General features: G+C 49.1%; 1 long non-coding RNA gene across 2 annotated transcripts in view; it reads right to left on the reverse strand.

Moving 5' to 3' along the window:
- LOC113253957 (uncharacterized) overlaps positions 1-15281 on the reverse strand; it is a 96831-nt gene that overhangs the window by 14981 nt on the left and 66569 nt on the right. Inside the window, exon 5 of one of the 2 annotated variants that reach the window (XR_008960666.1) lies at positions 9718-14815. The exons of the other annotated variant lie outside the window; for it this stretch is intronic. This is a non-coding gene — a long non-coding RNA (uncharacterized LOC113253957). Of the gene's footprint in view, positions 1-9717; positions 14816-15281 lie in introns of those variants that run through there. 2 annotated transcript variants of the gene reach the window in all.

Genomic DNA, 15281 nt, shown 5'->3' on the forward strand with positions numbered 1-15281 from the left:
TTACCCGTGTTCTAGTCCCTGAGCACTCTTGGCTCTGAACTCTACCCTCACTCCCCCACCCTGTGCTCCTGATACCTTGGTCCTTAAACATTGGCCAGACCATACCCACAAGTGGCAGCTCAGGGGCACTGCTGCTTCTTGAACAATGTTTTTCTCAGTCTGGGAGGGTCTGGCAGATGGGCAGCCTCCCCACGGAGAGCTTTGTCCTAGCTGGTTTTGTTTGGACTCATGCTGTGGTTACTCCACAGTAGGATTGGGTGTCCAAAGGCGGCTTTATCCTTCCCCCAGCTCCGCCCAGCACAGGGAGTCCCAGAGCCATCCAAGAGCCTGGGCATCATGCTTGCCCTCTACCTGGACACAAGCGGAGGGTGTTTGCGTGCGTGGCACATTCTGGGGCCCTACCTTGTTACCTTGTTATGGTATCACCACTGTTGCCCTTTGTCCAAGAAAGCCTGTCACTCTGATCCATAAAAGAGAGACCCATTCTCAGTCTCAGATGTTAGGGTAGAAACAAAGTATCTGTGTCTGTGGGCCAGTCAGGACAATCAGGTTCCCAGTGAGGATGTGGGCTAGCAGTCAGGCTGACCACGAGGCAACAGGCAGCCCTACCGGCTGTGGACACTTGAGGGGAACAGTTAGCCGCCATGGCCGTGGGTAAAGTATTTTCAGGCAGGTATAGGGACTTGGAAGCAATGTCGATGAGTAACCCAGTAGGATCCTAGAGAACATGTCTTTCTGAGCCAGCCTACCTGCACACAAGAAAGGGAATCAAACAAGTGCAAGAATTGGGAATATCCAAGGACTTTTTCCAGCAATTTTGCATCCCCAACTTTGATGGGCCCCAGCAGATGGGCAGGTCTCCATGCAGGATCCCCACCCAACACAAAGCCGATGCAGCAATCCGCACGCTGTGGCCACACCAACACCGCAGCCCACTCCAGCCTGCCTCCCACCACCTGGACAGCGTCAATGCCTGTCTTCCTGTTACCAGCCCCTAGCTTAGAGTTTGCTGTGTGGACAGTTTGCTCTCCGAGGATGCAGGCCATGGAGCTCCTGTTCCCACAACTCTTCGCTCAACCACACCAGCCCACAGCTTCATTTGCTAAGACGTGGTGTCCCAACAAAATGGTGGTGCCCGTGGCAGGGCATTCCAAAGGATGCCCTTGGCAAAGACATTCCTGTTCACCTCCACCTGCCCCCAAAAGAGCTCTGGGAAGGCAGCCCACACCTGGGTACAATAAGCCCTGACAAGACTGCCATGCCATCCCCAGCACCTTTGGCCAGGGACTCAAAGCATCTGTGCCTCGTGTAGGAGCTAGTCTGGTAAGAGTCACTTTAGTATTTCCTTGGCACAGACCAGGAGGAACGTAGAAACCATCCCGTGTGCCCAGCACATGTGCATGCATGTGTATTGTTTATGTGTCTGTGCACATGTGTGCCTGAGCGTGTGTTACAGAAAAACATGTGAAGGGCACCAGTATCTTCTGGCTGGTGCCCTTGTAGGACAGTGGGGCCCTCTAGGTCATCAGTGGGTCTGAGGAGCCACTTCTTCTCAGGAAAGGGGTTGAGTAGGCTTCTCAGTCACTTAGAAATTCAGCCTAACAAAGTCGTGGAACTGGTGGAACTGCAGGCTGTGGTGGGGCTGAGCAGGCCCCTGGGGACAGGAGTATTTGCCCATGTGCCCAGGCACCTGTGATGAGGCAGCCTGGGTCCCACGGGTGGCTCTGCTGGGCCCTTTGGAGGCCAATTTCCTCTGCAAGAGACAGCCCTGCCCTGACCTCACCCAGCGTCTTCACTAACAGGGCTGGGGGTGTGGCTCAGAGGGGCCCCACACTGCCTGCCCTAGAAGGCTGGAAAGCCACCTGTCCCAGCCATCTCTCTCTCTCTCTCTCTCTCTCTCTCTCTCTCTCTCTCTCTCTCTCGCTCCCTCTCACCTCCCAGTTAATTATTAACCCTTCCCCTGGCCCAGGCATGTGTCAGGCTCAGAGGCCTTGGCAAAATGTGCCAAGTTAGGGGCAGTAAATTGGGGCCCAGTCATCCAGAAATGGTGGAAGCCACTTCACTGCCCCCAGGGACCCGAGCTGGAAAGGAAACTTGTTTGCAGTGCCACCATCTTGTTTCCTACTCAGTGAGGACGCAGCCAGACACAGTGGTCCCTGAACAGCCCTCGCTGTGACTGACAGCTCAAGAGGCAGCCTAGAAACCCTGGTACCAAGTAGCGCCTTTACTTACCCACCCTGCCTAGATCCAACGGAAGAGAAAAGCACCACGGCAACCAGGCTCTCCGCATCCCTTTTTCTTTTTTTCCTTTTTTTGAGATATAAATCACATATCATAAAACCCACCCTTTTAAAGTTTCCAATTCAGTGGTATTTTATATCACAGCATTCATTTTAAACCAGCGGTCAAACATGGGTGGTCAGCGAAGGCCCCACCAGTGGGCCATATGGACAGAATTAGAAGTGCTATTTGATCTGGTACATTCACACTTGTCGGCTCCTATTTCTCAGGATGACACTTCGACCTTCCCAGAGCTGACAGCCTCCTTCCACCGGCCCAGATAAGTAGCTTCAGCTTACTGCTCTGGGCCGCAGAGAGGACACTCTCTGCTCTGCACCAGAGCCCTCCCCCATCATACCCCCCTCCCCCCGGCTGCCAGAGCAGAGATTTGGGAAGGAGACCTGTGAGTCCTGTGAACCCTGACCCCTCAGGCATTCACCGTCTACTCGACGTTTTCCAGAATCAAGGAGCATTAGCAGGGATGGGTTCAGTTTTGTGAGGCCTGAAGCTTATATAATTTGGGGATTCCTTTTTAAGAAAAAGAATGCAAAATGGGCAAATACAAAATTAGGTCTAGGGTCTTGGAAGGGGCTTTCTCAAGCAAGCATCTTGAGGCATAAGCTCCATTAACTTCACAGTACATCTGCACCCAGGCATGGGCATTGTGTCTCCCCAAAGGAAAGATTCTCTGGGAGGCACCCATGGCTCCGGCTCAACCTTATCTCTCGCTGATGAGGCTAGAGGCTGGGGACCAGTGAAGCTCCAGTTTTTCCCCACCCAGGACAGATGAAGTGGTGCTTCCAGGTACCCGCCTTAACCAAACCCTCTCCCCAAGGGGCAGCGGTGCCCAAACAAGGGGACCTGGAGTCCAGCAGAGAGATATCACGGAGCCTGGACAATAGGGCTGACTAGCTTGCCAAGGACCGGGGCTGTGGCTGGCCCATGTCTACGCCCTGCTCTCACCAGCCAAGCAATCTCCAGCCCCTAGCCAGAGTTTGGCAGAGGGGAGACCTCTGCCAGTTAGCTCTCTAGGTGCCTGGGGAGCCATGCCACTCCATGGCAGCCCTGACATTCTCTACACATTCTTCACTCTGAGGGCCTGTCAGCTTTCGATTCTGACCTGCCACATGTCACAAACTGTCCTCAGATAAATGCCTCTTGCAAATCCAAAGGCTCCTACCTGGGGCCACATTCCAGATGGTTGGGCAACAGTGTGGACACCTCCCTGCACAGGTCTGCCTCTTCTTGCATTAATTTGGCTGCTTCTCCAGCTCCGGGAGGCCCTGCCCACTCTCTGCTTTGCAGCCTTTCCTTGCTCAACACAATGAGCTGTGGAAATCATCACAGCATGTTGCATCAGTGGCAAAAATGCCAAAATCTCAACCAGAGAGTGACTAACAGCACAAGCCACAGCTACGGTTTGCCCTGAAAACGACAGCAACCTTCTTTAATTTCAAAGAAGAAAAACAGCCTTCCTTCCCAGAGGCTTTTCTCTTAAGGTTCGGGTTCTCTGCCTCAGCAAGACTGACTTCTCTTTACTCCATCCTATTTCTCTGTAAGTAGGTGCCATCACTCTCTCACTCACCATTCACTCACTGCCATCACAGATGTCTGCAGAGCGCCCACCTTGTTCCCAGCACTGTGGCAGGCACTGAGGGCGCACGATGACTAAAGCAACTATGTGTCCAAACATCTTATGTTCCTATCATCTGGTTCATCTTTACACCTTTGAGCTGAGGCCCGCACAGTGGTGCCCCTAAGTGTTGGCTAGCAGAGTAGTCTTGACAAGAACCGGCCCCCGTCTACTTTTCTGGCACCGGATGCCATCACCTTCCTGTGCACACCCGGCTGCACGGACGCGGGGAAAATGGCCCTGAGTGTACTGTTGTCTCTCTGACCACAGGCCTTTGCATGTGACGTCCCTTTTCTCTGGAAAGCCTTCCTCATCTCTCATCTCCATCTCTTGGTCTGTTTAATTTAAAACTCATGCATCAAAATGCAGCTGGAGCATCACTTCCTCCCGGCAGCTTCCCCTTTCAAATTCCCTGATGTTCCCCAGGACCACGAGGGGGACGTGAGGGGAGACTTGCAGACAGAGCAGACATTACTCTGTGGCTCTGTTTGCTTGACAGGGAGGAGGCGAGAAGGTATAACTGGCCTTTTTGATTATACAGAGGTGACTCCTTGTCCCCGTGCCGGGGTCGCAAGTGGCCCTGAACACTGTTCAGACAGTAGCCCCTTAGTATGTTTTGGGAGAGGGCCCACTGCCCTCCTTCTCGGCCAAACCCCCAGCATTCACTGGAGGTAGGGGAGGGTGAAAGGGACTCTGTGGGTGGAGTCTCAGGGTCAGAGAAGGAGAAGCAGAGCCCCAGGGCTTAGGCCAAGGTGGAAAGGAGGGGCTGGGCAGGCAGCTGTGGGTGTGTGAGCCCAGAACCGGCCCTGCAGGATGGTTGGCCCGTGAAGCAGGCCCCAGCACTGCCAACCACGTGGGGCCTGGGCAGCCCCAGCCGTGGGAACAGCTGGTGGAACCAAACTCCCTCCACCTCTAAGAGAGCCGCTCCTGCCTGGCTCCGCCAGCTCTGGGCTCCCTCCGGGAACAGGCCAGGGGCAGAAGTAGACGCAGAGTGGAACACCTTTTATCAGGAGGACATTCCCAGCCATGCCCTACGGTACTTGAGTCCCAAGAACAACTCCCAGGGTTCAGACCCAGAACAGCCTGGTAAGGACTGGGGACAGGGAGCATTTGCTGCCATCCCACCCCATGTCAGCTGATGATGCTCACCTTCGCAGACCACCTCTTCCACATTCGCTCATTCAGCAAATACCCACTGAGCATGCACTGTGTGCCAGACACTGTTCTAGGTGCTGAGGAGGCATGAGGCAGACAAAATCCCTGCCCTTTGGAACTTGCACTCGAGCAGGGGTGGGGTGGGGGACGGCAACCAGGAAACCCAGTACCTTTGGCAGACTGTGTTAGAACAATGGTTCTTAAACCCATTGTGGCAAAAAGACAGTTTATTTTTTTTTCTAATCTACATTTGGATTTCCGGGCAACGCAAATCGCTATAAATTCTCTAGTATCTACAGATGCCACAGTACAGAAGATCCTAAATGCTCTCTCTCCATTTCTGCGCTCACATCCTCGTACGGCACTGGCACGTGCTGTGCGAGAAGGCGGTTAAGAGCTTTGGGGGAAAGCAGAGGAGGGCGAGAGAGATGAGGTGGCAGGGCTAGGGCGAGAGCTGTCATGTTAAGGGTGGTTATTGAGAAGGTGACATTTGAGCAAAGATCTGAAGGAGGTGAGGGAGAACGCCACGCACGAGTGTAAAGAAGGTGCATTCAAGGTTTCATTAAAAGTAGAGGTTTTTTTACAACTGTGGATTTGAACGGCTGGAGGCCTTATTGCTAGGTGAGGGGCAGAGGGCAGGAAGTGAAGGAGCACTGTGAGAGGGGATGAAGTGGGGATCCCGGGGCAGGGGAGGCCCCAAGGACAACCCCCCTGAGTCCCACAGAGGCTGAAGCTCCCTGAGGTGGCTCCTGTGCCCCGGGGTGGGCCTGGAGCGGTCCATAAACCCGCAGAGCTCCACGCGGCCTCCCCAGCCCAGGCAGGGCCTCCCTGGAGCCACTGTGATCCCGAAGGGGGCCACAGTTTCCCTGAACCTGGTCTCCTCTGCTTTCTGAACCTTCTTCCTTCACGAGCCAGCTCTCAGTGCCTGACAAGAGGGTCACCCAGAACACCAAAGACAGGCCATTCTCTTGGTAAAAAGACATTTTTTTGCCATGTTCAATGCATCTACCTCCAGCTTTGAATAGAAGAGGTCGTTGAGCCCAGGAGGTAATTTGAGGCCTGTTCCTGTGTCCACATAGGGACAGAACCTTGACTGTAGGGAAAGTTCCATCCATCTGATTGGTTTCTGCATCTCACCCCTGCGAATGCGGCACACTGGACACATGGAGATTCCTTTCTCTTGTTGAACACACTTTCACACCCGCAAATGCATACTGAATCATATACACACATTTCCACACCAAACATACACCCAGACTCAAAATATACTCACGGGCTTGGCCACACCACATCTCCCCACAAACTTTCCTAAACTCCCCATCCTAAACTTTCGGGCACGCTAAAGTGGCCGTGCACACTTACACACACACACATGTACATGCTCTTGTGGACCCACACCCACCAAACACGTACCCCCAGAAACGCACGCATGCTCCCTACACCTGGCGACTCCCCACCTAAGAGAGTTTCTATTTGGAGCAAACACACAGCTTCCGCGGTGAGGGGCAGATGTATGGGACAAAGTTCACTTAAGCGTCCAGTGTCTCCACCAACACAGCCCCAGAGGAGCAAACAGCAGGCTCGGCCCCTTCCACTAGGCCTTCAGGAGGGCAAGGCTCAGGTGGGGTCAGATTGGGGCAGGAGTACAGCGAGCTTCTGGCTGCTGACTCAAGATCCAGAGCAGACAGCCTTGTGCATTCCCGACAAGTAGGTCACAGTGATGAGAAGGCTGGCCTACACGTCGGACCTCAGGTTAGTTGGAAAAGACCCGGGGAAAACCCAAGCCTCATGGGGCAGCAGGTGTTCATCAGGTGCTGCCTTTCATTCCAGCCCTTCCCTACGCAGCCCTGGGAAGCAGGTGTCAGGGGCAAGCAGTCTTGCTGGGTGCAGTGTCTATTGAGGGGAAGAGGGCAATGGCTTCAGAGGGGCTGTAATACGGGATGCATGGGGGAGGCAGGGGGACAGAGCCCTAATATTGTTTGTATTGGCTGCAACTGTGTGTTGAGCACTGTATGGGTGTTCCCATGTAGGACCTTACAGGATACAGTTGTGCCCATTAGAGATTACTGCCTCCGTCTCACAGATGAGGAAGCTAAGCCTCAAGGGCTTACCTAACTGACTCCAGATCCCCAACTAATAAGGGCAGAAGGAGAATTGGAGTCCAGGTCTGTCTGACTCCAGAGCTCAGACTCTTTCTATATCCCCATGTTGAAGCTAAGACTTGCATTTCAAACTGTCACAAGCAAGAGGAGCCTAAGGAGATAAGACAACTAAATGTCCTGTGGTATCTTATATGGGATCCTGCAACAGGAAAAGGATATTAGGGAAAAACTGAGGCTATCTGAATAAGGTATGGACTTTAGTTAATGATAACGTGAGAATATTGGTTCATTCGTTGTAACAAACCGTACCCTACTAATTAAGAAGTTAAAAATAGAGAAAATGGGGTGCATGTACACAGGAATTCTTCATATTATCTTCCTAATAATTCTGCAAATCTGAAACTGTCCTAAAATAAAAAGTTGATTAAAAAAGACAAAAAAATGTTATTTGCCAGAAGCAGGAGGCCACAGGTAACTTACATTCCAAGGTGTAGCCTGTGCCCAAGGCCTAAAAAGGCAGGGCCTCTGCAAAGTGTCTCACCCCCTTGCCTCAAAATAAAAGGCCATTTTGTACCACTGAGTTCCCATCTCCTGCACCATCTGAAATACAGACATTCATTGCAGGGCTGTTATATCCAAGGCCACCTGAATCCCCTTCCTCAGTGGCAGAAGGCCCCTTCCTCTGAAGGCAGGCAGAGCCAGGCAAAAGGGCACAGAGCTCTGGGGCTCTACAAACTGGCATGAATTGCTGGGGCTCAGCAGGGAGGTCTTGCCAGGTCGGCCTGCTCCCCCCTTGCAGTATGGCCTGGCCAAGCTGGTATTCCCATTTTCTCAACCGTTTCCATTGGAACATAGCTTTCGAGGTATAAGTCTTGCACTTCTTCTGTTAAATGTATTTCTAGTCATTTTATCCTTTTTGATATTATTATAAATGTTATTATTTTCTTGATCTTATTTTAGGGCTGTTTATTGTTAGCGTACAGAAATAAAATTGATTTTTGTATCTTGATTTTGTGTCTTGCCACCTTGCTGAACTTGTTTATTAGTCCTAATCATTTTTTAGTGGATTCCTTAGGATTTTTTAAAAGATTTTTTATTTATGTATTTGAAAGAGAGGGAGAGAGAGAGAGAGAGCACAAGCAGGGGAAGGAGGATGCAGAGAAGCAGGCTCCCCGCTGAGCAGGGAGCCCCACATGGGGCTCCGGCTCGATCCCAGCACCCTGACATCATGACCTGAGCCAAAGGCAGATGCTGAACTGACTGAGCCAGTCAGGCGCCCCCTTAGGATTTTCTATATATGAGATTTTGCCATCTACAAATACAGTTTTACTTCTTCCTTTCCATTCTGGATGCCTTATATTTAATTTTCTTGACTAACTGCTCTGACTATAACTCAAGCACATATGTTGAATAGAAGTGGTAAGAGCAGATATCCCCATCTCGTTCCTGATCTTACGGGAAAAGCCTTTGGTTTTTCACCACTAAGTATGATGTTAGCTGTGGGGTTTTTGTAGACGCCCTTTATCAAGTTGAGGAAGTTCCCTTCTATTCTTGGTTTGTTGGTTGTTTTCATCATGAAAGAGTGTTGGATTTTACAAATGCTTTTTCTGTGACTATCAAAATGATCATGTGTTTTTATCATTAAATTTATTAAAATGGAGGATTACCTTGATTTGTAGGTGCTAAACCAACTTTCCATTCCTAGGATAGATCCCACTTGGTCATGGGATATAATCTTTTTTATATGGATTCATTCTGCTAGCATTTCATTGAAGGTTTATCCAGAGGAATATAAGACTAGGAAGGCTGGGGCCACGTCTGTCCTGCTCACTGCAGGGTTCTTAGTCCCTGCAGCAGCGCTGGGTACAGCGGGTACTCAGTGAGCCCCAACAAACGAATGGAAAAATGAATCTGCAAAACGCAGGCTCTCAACAGCTTCCAAAGAGCTCACGTTAAAAATAGTGACCATTCCATTATCACAATGTCTGAGTGCTGATCCTTGTAAACCACAGGGGCAGGGAGATTATGAAACACCTGAGCTCAGAAGGAAGCCCTTCCCCAGGTGAGGGGAATTGCGCAGCTTGTCCCCCAGTCCAGAGTATCTCACCTGGGGCCCAGACTCCAGAGGGAGAGGCTTATGGGGACTTGGAGCCTTCCTTCCACATGCAGTTCCCCCCAAGGTGGGGAAACATGGCAAGGTCTCAGGGTGGTGACATGTGCTCTAGGGATCCTGAGAGCAAACGAAAGACAGATACGTGCAGGTGTTAGAGACAGCAGGGTCTTGACTGCTGTGGTCCAGGACAGGGTGTTGGGGGGGGGCCGTTCTGGACACTGCATCAGCCAGGCCTGTCCCCACTGACAGGCCTGGCCTTAATACAACTTCTAAGCAGGTTTTTAAGCTCACCCTGAAACCAGGGCTATTAATCTGAACCCATGGGAGTTGGCATGAGGCTTAAATGAGATAATGTATGAAGAGCCCTTAGCATGATGCCTGGAATAGAGTAAGTGTGCAGTAAATCACTTTTTATCATTATTTTATACGTATCATTTTTATGTTTATTTTTATTATTTTTATTATTTTAAAAATTGTTCTAGGACTGGCTCAGTTGGTAGAGCATGTGACTCTTGATCTCAGGGTCATGAGCTCGAGCCCTGGATTGGGTGTAGAAATTACTTTAAAAAAATAGTATATAAAATTATTCTGTCCACTGACAGCCAGAGTCTCTTCATTTTATTTGTAACTTTAGAAATCCCCCAGTAGGTGCCGCTTGGACCAGTCCAAGACCCAGAGAACATGAGGTAGCTGACACCCCCATTCCAGGAGCAGCCATTAAGGTTCCACCCTCACCTCCTATCTGGACACACATGAAACCTTCTTCAGGAGAGGCAGAAACATTTCCCCTTGTCTCCCTGAGTAGGAGTTTCAGGGCCAAGGAAAGCTGTCCTTCCTCTTGTCCCCTCCATCCCCCCCACCATGTGTCAGGTTGGCTTTTGACTCCCAGGGTAAGAACGGTCCAGTCACAGCACAAAGGCAGTGGAACAAGAGGGCACCATCAGAAGAAAGCTAGGCATGGCCAGAGAGCTGGGGCAATGCCTCTGCAGGCCCGCTCTAAGAGTAGATCCCAGCTTCTTCCTTCCCCACGTGGCGGGAATTCCTCTCTGGATTCTGGCATCAGGCCCGAGCTCCTTATCTCCTCCACACTAGCCTTATCTCAGCAATCCAGTGAATCCACCAAGAATGTATGTGCTGCCCTTCCAGCAAGCAGAGAGTCTGCAGAGCTGGCCTTGGGCCCTTCCTTTCCAGGAAGCAGATCCAGCCGAGTGAGCTGGGCTAGGGCTCTGGCTGAAATAGCCCCCAAGACCAGGACCAGCTGTGCCCCGTCAACCTACGTGAGAGTAGCTAAGCATCTTCTGCAGAACCACATTCCAGACCATTGCGCAGACGCTACCAGTGGTATGGATTGCGGTGTGGTTTTGGCCACAGTTCACTGAGACCTTGAAGGAAATGGAAAAAAAAAAAAGTAGCAACAACAGAGGGACCAAGGCACCAAGGGACATGAGGCATGGAGGGTGATGGAGAGTGGGACCTGGCAGTGAGGAGGCCGTGAATGACTATTTGCAAATTTTCATGGCTAGAGAAGCTGTCAAAGTTGTTTGTACAAGGATGTTCTTTACAACATTGTTTATAACAGTGAATACTTGAAAATAAGTTCAAGGTCCCGCCACAGGAGAGAGATAACTAAATTATGATTCAGCCATGCACAGGTAAAATCTGACAGCAGAGGTGAAAGGGAAGGGAGGAGAGAAGGGATGTGTTGGCAGAATACATAGGATGTTTAGGGCAGGGAAACTATTTTGTAGGATACTATAGTGGTGGATATGTGTCATTACACATTTATCAAAACAGAATACACACCACCAAGACTGAACCGTGATGTTAGCTACAGACTTAGTGAATTTATGATGTGTTCATAGACGTTCATCAATTATAACAAATGTACCCCTGCGGAGGGGGATGTTGGTAAAGAGGCGGTTATGCATGGGGTAGGGCCAGGAGGCATATGGGAAATCTCTGCATTTTCTTCTCAATTTTGCCGTGAACCTAAAACTGCTCTAAAATAATAAAGTCTTGAGAAACAAAAACAAAAAACCCCTGACAACTCACAGGTTTTGTTTGGCTTTAAAGGAGAATGGGATTATTTGCCAACATTAAAAAGATTGAGAGATTTTGTGGGAAAAAAAATCCACATGTCCAGCTTCTCTTGAACACCAGAAACTCCGGCAATTCTAGGCCCCCACGTCTGCTTGGTAAAACTCTGACCAGAGTAAGAAGCAGCTGCCTGCTCCCTTTAAATCAGGAAGCCCTGCAGGTGGCTAAGGTTTCTACCTGGCCAAAGCCAACTGCGCAGTTTCACACAGTGTCTCTCGGATTTGGGTATAGATCTCCTGGTCATACTATTCTCTTACTTGAAATATTCACCTCGTTACCCCCAACCCTCTGCCAGGCTAATTTGTTTCGATCCTGTAGGAATTCTGTTAAATGTCACTTCTTCAGGGAAGACTTCCCTGACTACCGCAGACTAGGTTGGAGCATTCTGTTTTATGTTCTCGTTGCATCCTTGTAAAACTCTTCACTGCTGTCACGGAAGTATTTGTGACCACTCTCCCTAACAGAATTATTCCCCTTCATAAACTTAGAGGAAATGAGGAAATACAAAATGACCATTAGAATACCAGATCTCTGCAGACAAGACCCACCCACAGATATTAAACTTAGTGGGCAGAATGGCTAAAATTAACAACTCAGGAAGCAACAAGGATGTAGAGAAAAGGGAACCCTCTTGTGCTGCTGGTGGGAATGCAAGCTGGTACAGCCACTCTGGAAGACAGTATGGAGGTTCCTCAAGAAGTTAAAAATAGAGCTACCCCATGATCCAACAATTTGCACTACTAGGTATTTACCCCAAAGATACAGACGTAGTAAAAAGAAGGGGCACATGCACCCCAATGTTCATAGCAGCAATGTCCACAATAGCCAAAATATGGAAAGAGCCCAGATGTCCATTGACAGATGAATGGATAAAGAAGATGTGCTATATCTCTACTATGGAATATTACTCAGCCATCAAAAAGAATGAAATCTTGCCATTTGCAAGATTTGCAATGTGGACGGAACTAGAGGTTATTAAGCTAAGCGAAATAAGTCAGTCAGAGAAAGACAAATATCACATGATTTCACTCATATGTGGAACTTAAGAAACAAAACAGATGAACATGGGGAAGGGAAGGAAGAATAAAATAAGAGGAGAACAGCGAGGGAGGCAAACCATAAGAGACTCTTAACTGTAGGAAACTGAGGATTGCTGTAAGGGAGACGGCTGGGGTGGGGTGGGGTAACTGGGTGATGGACATTAAGGAGGGCAACTGATGTAATGAGCACTGGGTGTTATTGCAACTGATGAATCACTAAACTCTATCTCTGAAACAAATAATACACTATATGTTAATTGATTTTAAATAAAAGAAAAAGAAAAAAAATAAACTTAATGGGCAAAAGTTTAAGAGGAAACATGTCTCGAAGTGTTCTCCCCCAAACAAATTTTTATTAATGACAAGAGGGAAAATAGTAACTTCAGAGTGGAGAAACCTGACAGATTTCGTCTTAAGCTAAGTGACCAAGATAACATCTCCAGCAGTAAGACATACTGACATCATGTACCTCCTGGTATCATGCACCGAGAAGGGCATATCACTTCTGTGGCCTCCTTTCTGATAATGCATAACCTCAATCTAACGGTGAAAAAAACATCAGACAAACCCAAATTGGATCTTCTACAAAGTAACTGACCAGTAGTCTTAAAAAGTCTCAAGGTCACGAAAGACTGAAGAATCGTCACAAATTGGAGGACACTAGGGAAACATGACAACTAAATGTAATATGATACACTGGATTAGATCCTGGAGCAGGAGAAGGATACAAGTGGAAAAGGAAGTCCGTACTGAGTAGTACAGCACCATGTTAATTTCTTGGTTTTCAGAATTGGAATACAGTTGTGGGGGATGTTAATGTCCAGGGAAGTTGGGTGAAGGGTGTATGAGAACTCTGCATCATGTTTGCAACTCCTCAGTAAGTCGAAAATGGTCGCAAAGTAGAAAATCACAAAAGTGTTTCTGTAATTATTTGCTCGATGCCTGTGTCCCCTGATAAGCTCTAAACTTCACAAGGACAGAAACTGTGACTACACTGTCTTTTCATCATTGCATTCTGGGGTTCCATAAAATGTCTGACATGTAGTGAATATTCAGTAAATACGTGCTGAGTAATACACTCATAGCTGTTGACACAGAAAAAGTCTGTGGCATAATTATTGAGCGGGAGACATAGGGCACAGGACGGCACATATAGTATGTCAATATTCATATAAAGTAAGAGACTGATGATTTACAAGCCAACGTTGACTGTAGTTGACTCCGGAAGATAAAGTTACAGGTAATTTTTCTTTCTTCTTTTTACTTTGTTATATTTTCTGAGCATATTTAAAGGTTCACAAACTGATTTAATGGGCAGGAAACAAAGTGTGTGTGCACACATACCTACAACCACATCTGCATTTCAAAGCCACAAGCATCATGCCTGGCAGCTGGGGAGCCAGACCTCCAGAGCTGCAGAGAAGCTGCGCAGATCTGAGCCCGGGGCAGTGGTGACAGCAGCTGGTGCCGGGAGAAGTGCCAGCAAGGTGGGCGCCCTCCCCTGTGCTTCTCAGCTTCTCCATTCTTCCAGCCAGCAAGCTCTGAGCAAAGCTTTTGAACTAGTATATTAATTTCCCAGGGCCGCTGTAACAAGATGCCACAAGCCAGGTGGCTTCCAACCACAGAAATGTATTCTCTCACTCTTCTGGAGGCTAGACGTCTGCAATCAGGGTCTCAGCAGGGCCATGCTCCCTCCAAGGGCAGTAGGAGATGATCCTTTTGCTTCTTCTTAGTTCCTGGTGGCTCCTGGCAATCCTTGCCATTCCTCGGTTTATAGCTGTATCACTCCCCTCCCTCAATCTCCGCTTCTGTTGTCACATGGCCTTCTTCCCTGTGTTCCCTCTGTGTCTCTGTAGCCAGATCTCCTTCTTCCTTCTCTTATTAAGACATCAGCCACTGGATTTAGGGCTCACTCTAACCCAGTATGACCTTATCTTAATTTGATTCTATCAGCAAAGAGCCTATTTCCAAATAAGGTCACATTCACAGGTGCTGGGTATTAAGATTTGAACTTATCTTCTTGGGACACATAATTCCACCCACTATAGGAACTGGCCTGTACCCATTATCTATTACTGTGCAACACACCACCTCAAAACTCAGCTGCTTAAAACAGCAACCATTTTATCAACTCACAATTCTGAGAGTCAGCAATTTGGCTGGGCTCAGCTGGAAGATTCTTCTGCTCGTCTCCCCTGAGTCATTAGTGTGGCTACAGTCTTCAAGTGGCTCTGCTGGGGCAGGCAGGCCCCAGAGGACCTTATTCATGGCTGACTCCTGGTGCTGGCAGCAGTCAGGCTAGTAAACCCCGAGAAGGATGGCATGTATCTCTTCATGTGGTCTCTCGTGCTCCAGCAGGCTAGCCCAAGCGTGTTCATATGCAGCTTGGCGGACTCTAAGAGGACAAGAACAAAGGCCGCAGGGCCTCTTGAGGTCTAGGCTACTGCATCCTAGTGGTCAAAGCAAGCCCAGATTCAGGGGTGGGGAAATAGACTCCAGCCCTTCATGGAAGAAGCAGCAGAGTCACACTGTAAGGGGCATACACATAGGGATGGGAAGAGTTACTGAACCCATTTTGCAAAGAGCCTACCACAAGCCCCAAGTTCTGGGAGGAAAAGATGAATAGATGCAGGCCTTGCCCTTAAGAAACAAGTGTAATCCTGCTGACAATGCACTGGAGAAAGTCCTTGTGTGAGAACAAAGGTCGTGCACCCCCTGGCACATGTGTGGGGAGGGAGGAGGAGGTGATAACTGAGCAGCCCCCTGGCCCACGAAATCCCAGGTCAAGGACCCTCTCACCCTCATCTGCTTCTGAACAATGACCCCCATGCCCTGGGTCCTTAAAGCTCACCTCAAGCTCA

This window comes from Ursus arctos, unplaced genomic scaffold (genome assembly GCF_023065955.2).
Source record: "Ursus arctos isolate Adak ecotype North America unplaced genomic scaffold, UrsArc2.0 scaffold_20, whole genome shotgun sequence".
Lineage (NCBI taxonomy): Eukaryota > Metazoa > Chordata > Mammalia > Carnivora > Ursidae > Ursus > Ursus arctos.